Source organism: Microtus oregoni, unplaced genomic scaffold, assembly GCF_018167655.1.
Source record: "Microtus oregoni isolate MIOR12 unplaced genomic scaffold, Mior012 000016F_ref0000370, whole genome shotgun sequence".
In the NCBI taxonomy this organism is placed as follows: domain Eukaryota; kingdom Metazoa; phylum Chordata; class Mammalia; order Rodentia; family Cricetidae; genus Microtus; species Microtus oregoni.
Genome location: NW_024543075.1, coordinates 4,118,919 through 4,129,223, shown reverse-complemented (window position 1 = coordinate 4,129,223; position 10,305 = coordinate 4,118,919). Strand labels below are relative to the sequence as shown.

The 10,305-nt window shown below is 48.2% G+C and overlaps 1 pseudogene; it reads left to right on the top strand.

Moving 5' to 3' along the window:
- The first annotated feature begins 2,078 nt into the window (after positions 1-2,078).
- On the top strand, positions 2,079-2,711 carry LOC121457653 (annotated as a pseudogene).
- Positions 2,712-10,305: the final 7,594 nt, after the last annotated feature.

The window sequence follows — 10,305 nt, the reverse complement described above, 5'->3', positions numbered from 1 at the left end:
AATAGTTTAGCCATTCTCTTCTCTAAACCCTTGTAAGCAACCTTCCTTTTTGATTTTTTGAGACAGGGTTTCTCTCTGTACCTTTGGAGCCTGTCCTGGAACTTGCTCCGTAGACAAGGCTGGCCTCGAACTCACAGAGATCCTCCTGCCTCTGCAGTAGGAAACCCTCTTAAGAGAAAAGGACACTGCATATACTCCCTGTTACAATTGCCTACTAATCAGTAGCTGACAAGTTTATTTGTCCCTTATGGTTTTACTCAAGGAACTCATCAGGGCGCTGAGAAATCGCCTTTGTAGCCTCGTTTACTGCCTGAAGTTTGTGGTTGAATGTGTATATAAGCTGTGTGAACAGAGAGGATGGGAGCAGAGAACGAGAGCTGGAAACAAAGACAGCATGACCCTCAGATGGGACGTGTACATCTCTTTTCTTTAGATAGGTAGGACATTCTTTAAGTCCTCAAGTGCTTTAAGGCATTCTGGCTGCAACCCTGGTGCCCTGTGGAGTTCTGGGAGGGATACGCTACTGCCTGCCTGTGCCTGCTAAGTAAAAGAGGACCCTAGGCAGGATGCTGGTCAACTGTTGTCTCCAGCAAGAAGCCAGAAACCTTCCTGGCTGTGAAGGCCTTGCACTCTGCCCCTTCAGCTCCTCTTAGACAGGAAGGAAGCCAGGAAAACCCTAAGTTCAGGACAGGATCGGTCGGGGGAAAGAGTTACAGCGCAATTGCCATCCCGCACACTTTATTGACTCCAATGTGAGCAGATTTGTTAGGTTAACAATCCCACGAGGAGTCCAGTGACAGGTTGTGGCCAGGATAAGCGGCGGCTGGGAAGGGCAGAGGACATGCATTCCCCGAGGAAACAGTGCAGGGGAGAATTTAATCCACTGACTGTGTATGAAGAGCACATACTTCGTGGAGTGCCATCCTTCGTAGCGATAGTCTATGTGAAGGACATAATGATAATTACAATGAACGTGATGATGGAGACGGTCACGGCACCAATGTTCAGTAGTTTGGCAGTTGTAGCGTAGGCCTGGGCCCCAATCACATCGCCCTCCATCTTCCTGTCCCTGGACTGGAGGAGACCAGATGATCAGTGTGGACTTGGAGCAAGTCATCTGAGAGCCCTGCGCTCTGCCTCAGTTTCCCCACGGTCCTTCCTGCCCACTGCCATCTCCTCCCTCAGCATAAGGACCCCCTCCCTCTCACACACTCAGACTGTCCCGCAGAGCCCAAAACTGTGTGCTTGTCCCACCATGGGGTACTGTTTTCTGTAAGCCCTGCTTTTACACACACTGGTGCCCCAGGCTGCAGGGTGAAGGGGCATTCCAGACGCTAAGCTGTCAGGAGAAGTCCTCGAGAGTGGGGACAGTCTCACCCAGAATCACTAGGCAGCCTTACCCTTTGCCTACCTAGGAGAGTCTCCAAGACACATAAAATTCACCTGCACTATATGCTGTCTACACAGTCTACAGACACAAACATAGCTACATACAGGACACCAAACACAGAGTGTCACGCGTGCACAAACACAAGGCTGTACATATCCCAGGTGTTCTCTGGGCAGGAAGAGCCTCAGTCCCACACACACCTTCTTGCCCCATCACTCCCCCAACAAGGACACTCACCTTCACAGAGAAGACATAGGCAAGAAAACCCAGGCAACAGCAGTTCATAAACAGAGTGTTAAATGTGGACCAGGTCACATAATCCTTTGGGACATCCCTGATGTTGACCACAGTATACTTGGTCCTGGAGTCCATGTCTTGTGTTTAAAGGACACTCTTGTTTGAAGGAAGTTGGAAGTTCCTGTAGATAGTGGAGTTCAGGGTGCTTATATACAACCATTTGCAGAGCGAGGTCCGGATGCTGCGCGTGGGCTCAACAGCCTCTTTAAAGTACTGCTTTCTCGGGCCCACCCCGCCCCTCCCTGTCGGGCAGTCCTTGCTTCTTGGCCAGGGGCCTTGCCTCAACCTTGGCTTAGCCTCCCTGCGGAGGCGTAGCTGTGTGGGCTGCGAAGCTCCTGCAACCCAGAAACAGTTGGGCTTGGGCACAGCGGCGGGGCTGTGTAGCTGTGCCATGGCCGTGTCGGCGTGGTACTGCCTACGTTACTGCAGAGACAGCGGGACCGGCCACATTCCTCTCAAGGAGATGCCAGCCTTACAGCTGGACACGCAGCACATGGGAACAGATGTTGTCATTGTGAAAAATGCAAGAAGAATCTCTGGCAACGGAGGTTGTTTAGCCAGTGCACCTTTACATCAGAACAAAAGCTACTTTGATTTCAAAATCCAGTCTACTGGAATCTAGGGTATAGGTGTTGCAACTCAGAAAGTGAACTTGAACCAGATTCCTCTCGGTGGAGACATGCGTAGTCTGGTGATGAGAAATGATGGAGCCCTGTACCACAACAACGAAGAAAAGAGCAGGCTACCAGCCAACAGCCTTCCTCAGGAGAGCAATGTAGTAGGTATCACATATGACCATGTAGAATTAAATGTGTATTTGAATGGGAAAAACATGCACTGTCCAGCATCAGGTATACGAGGAACAGTGTATCCAGTTGTGTATGTTGATGACAGTGCAATTCTGGATTGCCAGTTCAGTGAATTTTATCATACGCCTCCACCAGGTTTTGGAAAAATATTATTTGAGCAGCAGATCTTCTGAACGTGTTTGTTTTCAAAACTGGCACTTCTGCACAACCACACAGCGCTTGCCACTTAATAAAGCTCTCCCTGGCCTAGAGAGGGGAACTCATCCTGAAAATCACTCCTTCTGACTGTTGTCTAAGGAACCCGTGTCTTCATTATACCATGCTGAAGTTTGATTTGCAATATCTAGGCATTGTGAAATCAACATTTGAGGCCACTTATTTAATTTTATTTAAACTAATAAACCATGGGTTTGGTTAACAGTATTACATGGTAACATGTATATAAATATTTAAAGGGAATTTTTCTTATATAAAGTATTTGTTTGACAGTAAAAAAAAAAAGTTCTGCTTTCTCAGATATTTCTGCTCCTGTTTTCTGTAAACCAATGAGCTACCTAGGAGTGGGATGTGGAAACAGATTATGGAGTGGTACGCTAGGATAGTGTTTTAGAGAGGAAAGGGTCAGGAAAACAAACCTCTTGTATTAGAACCTGAGTCAGGACTTGGCTCTCCACCTCCCTGCTTAGAATAAAAGTACTGATGCTTTCTGCAGGCCTGGGAGTCTCCCCAGCCCAGGCCAGCAGCAGCCATTTTCCTAGCCAGGACACTGCAGCCCTCTACTGTGCCTTCCCCAGCGCCCCAAAGCTAGTCTCCCACTTCAGGAGCCTTCTCTGCAGAAATCCATGCCCTTTTACTGGCTGACATGCTTTGGACCAGGGCTGGAGAGAGCTACAGATCGCTGTCATCCTTCTTGTCCAGAGCCAAAGGGCAATGTGGTTCCTCTCAGGCCAAGGCTCTGCTCACAGGCTGAAGAGGGGCCACGCGAGAAGACTAGAAGTTTATTCCAGGCACATGGCATCCTCACAGTAGTAGACTAACGTATTTGTGCGATCCCACCGTTCCTTCTCATGTTTTATCGTTTTATTAGAAGACTTGGAGTTTGGGGGTGAGCTGGGTGGGTCTGGACCGCACCCAGTGGAGCCTCAGGAGGTGCAATGTGAAGTTGGCCAAGGCCTTCCTGAAATAGCAGTCTTTTCTTCTTAGAGCCTCAGCACATCCTCATGGAAAGATGGGGAAATCGGATCAGGGGGAGGTAAGCGGATGCTTGTGTGTGATGGATGTGCTGCTGGGTTTCTCCTAAATAGCAGAAACCAAGATCCTGGAATGGTCCCTGCCTGATGGAGGAAGGTCATTGGTTAAATAAAAAGAAACTGCTTTGCCCTCATTGGTTAGAAGATAGGTGGGAGGAGTAAACAGAACAGAACGCTGGGAGGAAGAGGAAGTGAGCTCAGACTCCACAGCTCTCCTCTCGGGAGCAGACGCCTTAGAGAGACGCCATGCTCCCCGCTCCCGGAAAGATGCACGCGATGAGGCTCTGACCGAGGATGGACCTAGGCTAGAATCTTCCCGGTAAACGCACCTAGCTGTGCTACATAGAGTATTAGAAATGGGCTAGTCCAGGTGCGAGAGTTAGCCTAGAAGAGGCTAGATAGAAATGGGCCAAGCAGTGATTAAAAGAATACAGTTTCCGTGTAATTATTTCGGGGCATAAGCTAGCCAAGCAGGCGGCCAGGGTGCTAGGAACGCAGCCACGCTGCTCCTATTACTACACCTGCCCCTGGGTCTGGGCCCTCTTTACAATGCAGGGGCTAGGCTACTGCTCCTTCTGCTGTGTCCTTAGGAACCCCTAGACCAGTCATCCACAGCAAGGCAAGGCCTCCAGGGACCCCCTTGTCCCATCAGACTGGACTTCTGGGTCCCTTGAAGCTACTGTCCTGGCTCTTCTCCAAGTAGTCTTTGTGACCACAAGCCTTTTGAATGTGGTGCAGCTCACCCGGTGCACGACACATAGAGCATGTACTGGATTTTGGTTTGGTTTGGTTTGGTTTTTTGAGACAGGGTTTCTCTGTAGCTTTGGTGCCTGTCCTGGAACTAGCTCTTGTAGACCAGGCTGGTCTCGAACTCACAGAGATCTGCCTGCCTCTGCCTCCCCAGTGCTGGGATTAAAGGCGTGCGCCACCACCGCCTGGCTGACGCAATGGATTTTTGAAGAGTTGGTGTTCTAGTTTCAGTTCTGGGGCTATGACAGATGCCCTGACAGAAAGCCACTTAGAGAAAAAAACCATTTATTTGCTTACAATTCCCAAGTTTCCAGCATCGTTTCAGAAATGTAAAGGCAGGAACTCACAAGCAGTTAGTTCACATCACATCAGCCCTCAGAAGCAGAGAGAGAACTGCATCCTTGCTGGCTTCCCTACCTGCTTGCTCTCTGCCAGCTTTCTCCTCTCTTGTGCTCTCCAGACACCCCTGTCTAGGGAGTGGCGCTCTCCACAGTGGACCAGACCTTCCTACATCAGTTAACAAACTAGACAGACCCTCCTAATACTTTCATCTTTGAACAGTGCAGCTAGGCATAAGTGGACATGCCCATGAGCTGTGGGGCTTCTGGGTTATGGCTCTTTTTATGATTTTTAAAAAATCCTGCAAGGTAATTCTCAACAGAAGAAGTTCAAATGGCCAAAAGACACTTAAGGTCATGCTCAACTTCCTTAGCAATCAGGGAAATGCAAATCAAGACAACTTTAAGATACCATCTTACACCTGTCAGAATGGCTAAAATAAAAAACACCAATGATAGCCTTTGCTGGAGAGGTTGTGGAGAAAGGGGTACACTCATCCATTGCTGGTGGGAATGCAAACTTGTGCAACCACTCTGGAAAGCAGTGTGGCGGTTTCTCAGGAAATTCGGGATCAACCTACCCCTGGACCCAACAATACCACTCTTGGGAATATACCCAAGAGATGCCCTATCATACAACGAAAGTATATGCTAAACTATGTTCATAGCAGCATTGTTTGTAATAGCCAGAACCTGGAAACAACCTAGATGCCCTTCAATGGAAGAATGGATGAAGAAAGTATGGAATATATACATATTGGAGTACTACTCAGCAGTAAAAAACAATGACTTCTTGAATTTTGCATACAAATGGATGGAAATAAAAAACACTATCCTGAGTGAGGTAAGCCAGACTCAAAAAGAGGAACATGGGATGTTCTCACTCATATTTGGTTTCTAGCCATAAATAAAGGACATTGAGCCTATAATTCGTGATCCTAGAGAAGCTAAATAAGAAGGTGAACCCAAAGAAAAATATATAGGCATCCTCCTGAATATTAACCTTCATCAGGCGATGAAAGGAGACTGAGACAGAGACCCACATTGGAGCACAGGACTGAAATCTCAAGTTCTAAATCAGGAGCAGATGGAGAGAGAGCACGAGCAAGGAACTCAGGACAGCGAGGGGTGCACCCACACACTGAGACAATGGGGATGTTCTATCGGGAACTCACCAAGGCCAGCTGGACTGGGTCTGAAAAAGCATGGGATAAAACCGGACTCGCTGAACATAGCAGACAATGAGGACTACTGAGAACTCAAGAACAAGGGCAATGGGTTTTTGATCCCACTGCACGTAATGGCTTTGTGGGAGCCTAGGCAGTTTGGATGCTCACCTTACCAGACCTGGATGGAGGTGGGTGGTCCTTGGACTTCCCACAGGGCAGGGAACCCTGATTGCTCTTCGAGCTGATGAGGGAGGGGGACTTGACCTGGGGAGTGGGAGGGAAATGGGAGGCGGTGGCGAGGAGGAGGCAGAAATCATTAATAAATAAATAAATAAAATAAAATAAAAAGAGAAGCTAAATAAGAAGGTGAACCCAAAGAAAAACATACAGGCATCCTCCTGAATAATAACCTTCATCCGGCAACGAATGGAGACAGAGACAGAGACCCACACTGGAGCACAGGACTGAAATCTTAAGGTCCAAATCAGGAGCAGAAGGAGAGAGAGCACAAGCAAGGAACTCAGGACCCCGAGGGGTGCACCCACACACTGAGACAATGGGGATGTTCTATCGGGAACTCACCAAGGCCAGCTGGACTGGGTCTGAAAAAGCATGGGATAAAACCAGACTCGCTGAACATAGCAGACAATGAGGACTACTGAGAACTCAAGAACAAGGGCAATGGGTTTTTGATCCCACTGCACGTAATGGCTTTGTAGGAGCCTAGGCAGTTTGGATGCTCACCTTACTAGACCTGGATGGAGGTGGGTGGTCCTTGGACTTCCCACAGGGCAGGGAACCCTGATTGCTCTTCGAGCTGATGAGGGAGGGGGACTTGACCTGGGGAGTGGGAGGGAAATGGGAGGCAGTGGCGAGGAGGAGGCAGAAATCATTAATACATAAATAAATAAAATAAATAAATAAATAAATAAAGCAAAGCCTCAATTTAACTTCAGGTTAGACCAGATGCCTTGCTAGTAGTTTTAAAATAAATAACCCAAGAAAACAATCTAAGAGTTGAGTGAGAAAAAAAAAATGCTGCAAAGTCCCCAGCGGCAGTGGGCAGTCAGCAGGCTCTGGGAGCAGCTAGTTCCAGACAGAGATGGCTGCTGGTTCCCGAGCAGTGGCTGGTCCCAGGCAGGCTGGTCCCAGTGAGCCCGAGAGTGTGAACAGGACGTGGGTAGAAGGCACATGGACAGACACATTGTACAGAATAGAATTGGATATTTATTACTTAGAGGAGCTAGATAGTGGGGGAAGAAGGAGAAGAGAAAGGAGAGAGACAGAGAAGGGAGCAGGGGAGAGGGAAGCTGACGCGCCAAAGGGAACGGTAAGAATCTAGATGGTGAGGAGGGCAGGGGTCGCCGGTAGTGGGCATGGCTTGTCTCTTAAAGAGATGAAATCCATAACAGGTCTGACTTTGCAGGACCGACTGCCACATTCCTGTTCATGGCAGCTCATGCTGTGGAGTGGGCTTCTGGTAACCTTCCTTTTTCCACACACAAGATTTACTGTGGGTCAAACCATGTTTGCTATACAAACCTGAGATAGCATAGCTTTGCCACATGAAGAAACCTCTAGTAAACAAGTTTCTAAATCATATCTGCTTTTTAAGAGGCCTAGATACTTAGTAACCACGCATCATTTCATTTAACTTGGCAAGAACCTATGGGCACAAATTACCAAGGAGACTGCTGCTGTGATTCCTTTAGGCTTTACAGGAGGCAGGGGGGAAAGGACCCACCAAGAGACAAGAAGGAAACTCAGCTCAGCCCCATTTTGTTGTAACCAGTGCTGGAGCAGGACTTCTAGAGTCGGGCCCAGGTCATTTTGCTTCAGTCCTATTTAAGCACAGCACAAGTTGGGGGAAAGTATTCAGATAACAATGAACTCAGCCCCAAGTGTTATTCTTTTTTAAAAAATGCTGCAACATCCCTGCTGGCAGTAGGCAGCAGAAATGCTGTAGGTCCCAAATGGTGGCGGCGGGCCATGTGGTGGCAGGCAGCGGGCCCTGGGAGCAGCCAGTCCCAGGCAGAGATGGCTGCTGGTCCCAGAGCAGTGGTGGCGGGCCATGTGGTAGCAGGCAATGGGCCCCAGGCAAAGATGGCTCCTGGTCCTTGAGCAATGGCTGGTCCCAGGCAGGGAGACACATGGCGGGCAGGCAGAAGACAGAAACATGGATAGACACGACATGCAGGGTGAGATTGAATATTTATTCAGGGGGTTATGGAGGAGGAAGGCTGAAGGGGGGACAGAGAGAGAGGGAGAGGGAGGGAGAGAGAGAGAGAAAGAGAGAGAGACAGAGAAAAAAGAAAGAGACAGAGAAGGGGGGAAGCTGAGAAGTGGGGAGAGAGGCAGAAACGAAGCTGCCTCTCTGAGAGCAAGATGGAAAAAAAGCGAGCACAGGCAGGAAGCTGAAGATCAGCCTGCCTCAGCGGATGGGGAGGGGAATGGGTGTGGCTTGTCTCTTAAAGGGAACAAAACCATAACATTCCCAAGTCTTCCTTATAATAAAAAGCAGGCACGTCAAGGAAGCAGAAAAGGAAGGGACCAAGATGGTGGCGGACAGGTCAGAGGTAATGGGAGTGGGCGTGGCTTGTCCCTTAAAGCGACAGGAAAGCACAACATTCCCAGGTCTTCCTTATAATAAAAAGCAGGAAACCAGGCACCACAGCCCAAAAGAACTGGGGTGGCGAACTCTCAAGACTGCTTCCGGATGATTGTGGGCGTCGTTTTTGGGGGGGGCACAAGAGAAGGCTGGGTGCTGGTCACCTCCTGGCTAGCTGGTCTCTTTGTTTCTGACCGATGTCTGTGGCATGAAAATATCTGGTGTCCCTAAGGTATTGGCAGAACAAAGAACAAAGTTAAATTAAGGGAAAAAAATTTTAGGACCAGGGAATTTAGGGGGATGTATCTGACCTGTTTAAGGTGGATTCTTTAATTCAGCTCCCTGGAACTCACAAGAACTCCTTGGGTTTGTGAAAACAGAGGTTTTAGACATATAATGACTGTGGCATAAGAGATAAATTTGATTTGAAATTTGTTTGGTGAGGTCACCTTGCAAAACCTCAACCTGGCAAAACCTCTCAGCTGTCAGACTGTCAGAGATCTTTGAGAAGGATAAGATTTTACTTGAGTTACTGATTAAAAAATGACAGAGAACATACTTGGTTGGCACCTAGAGCTATTCTTTTTTGGGTCCTCCATGGTCGCTGAAGGTTGCACTTGACCTTTGCTGTTTAGCGCAGGGCCTGCCAGGCTCCAGAAGATTCTGTGGGCTAAGAAATCTGTAGGAAGACAGGCCTACCTTGACCTGAGCAGCTAGGCTGTCGATTCCAGTGATTCCAGTGATTCCGTCCACATCTAGAGGTCTTTACTTTAGACGAAAGGCAGTTTCGCCCAATGGTCAGCGCTCTGCAGTCAAAGTGAAATGCAGAAGGACGTTGTTCTGCGCGTGTCTGTCTTCTGTCTTCTTTGGAGGGAGCACAGAGCTGCTGCTAGGAGCCAACCTGTCTCTTTTGTTGTTGTGAAAAGTTTTTAATAATTAAATACTTAAATATCACATTCCCCAGATCTCTGAGCAGTTGAGGGCTGAAAACTGCTTGTAATATAAGGTTAGTGGCAGAACTGACAATGGTAGAGAACAGCTTAAGAGACTTAAAGGTACATAGCAGTCTAAAATATAAGACTCACATTTTGTAGTCTGGAATGAGATGTAATAATTATTTTACGTAGAAAGAATGAACAAGAATTGGGCAATGTGGACGCTTCTGACGGGCCCTATCAAAGGCATTTGACCATTGCTCAAAACACATTTAACAGAGTTAGCATGAGTTTAGTGAAAACTGAGTGAAGAGGCAGGGTAAAACCAGGAGAGTGTGATCACATGATCTGGCCCTCAGCCAGGATGGCGGAAAAAGTCACCTGACCCATCTGGCCGCCAGCCAAGATGGCGACCATCACGTGTAGTCTGCTCTGTTGGAGAGCCCCCATGACATAAGAGAAGCCGCATCAGGGAGGGGCAAAAGGCTGGAACCGAAAAACGCCGTCTATAGTTTTAATGGGGTAATTTATTTGGACAGAGATGGATAACTGTAAGGCATTAAAGCTTGAGGCCGGAAATGCTAGGTCTGGATGGCTTGGCTCCCATGGTCAAGGCCGTGAAAACACCCACAAAAACCGTGGCAACTCAAGCCTACAACGAGAACAGCTCCCCATTAAGGCGAGATGCAGATGACACGAACACCCAGGCCCTACCATTGTCAGTTCTGCCACCAACCTTATATTATGAGCAGTTTTTTT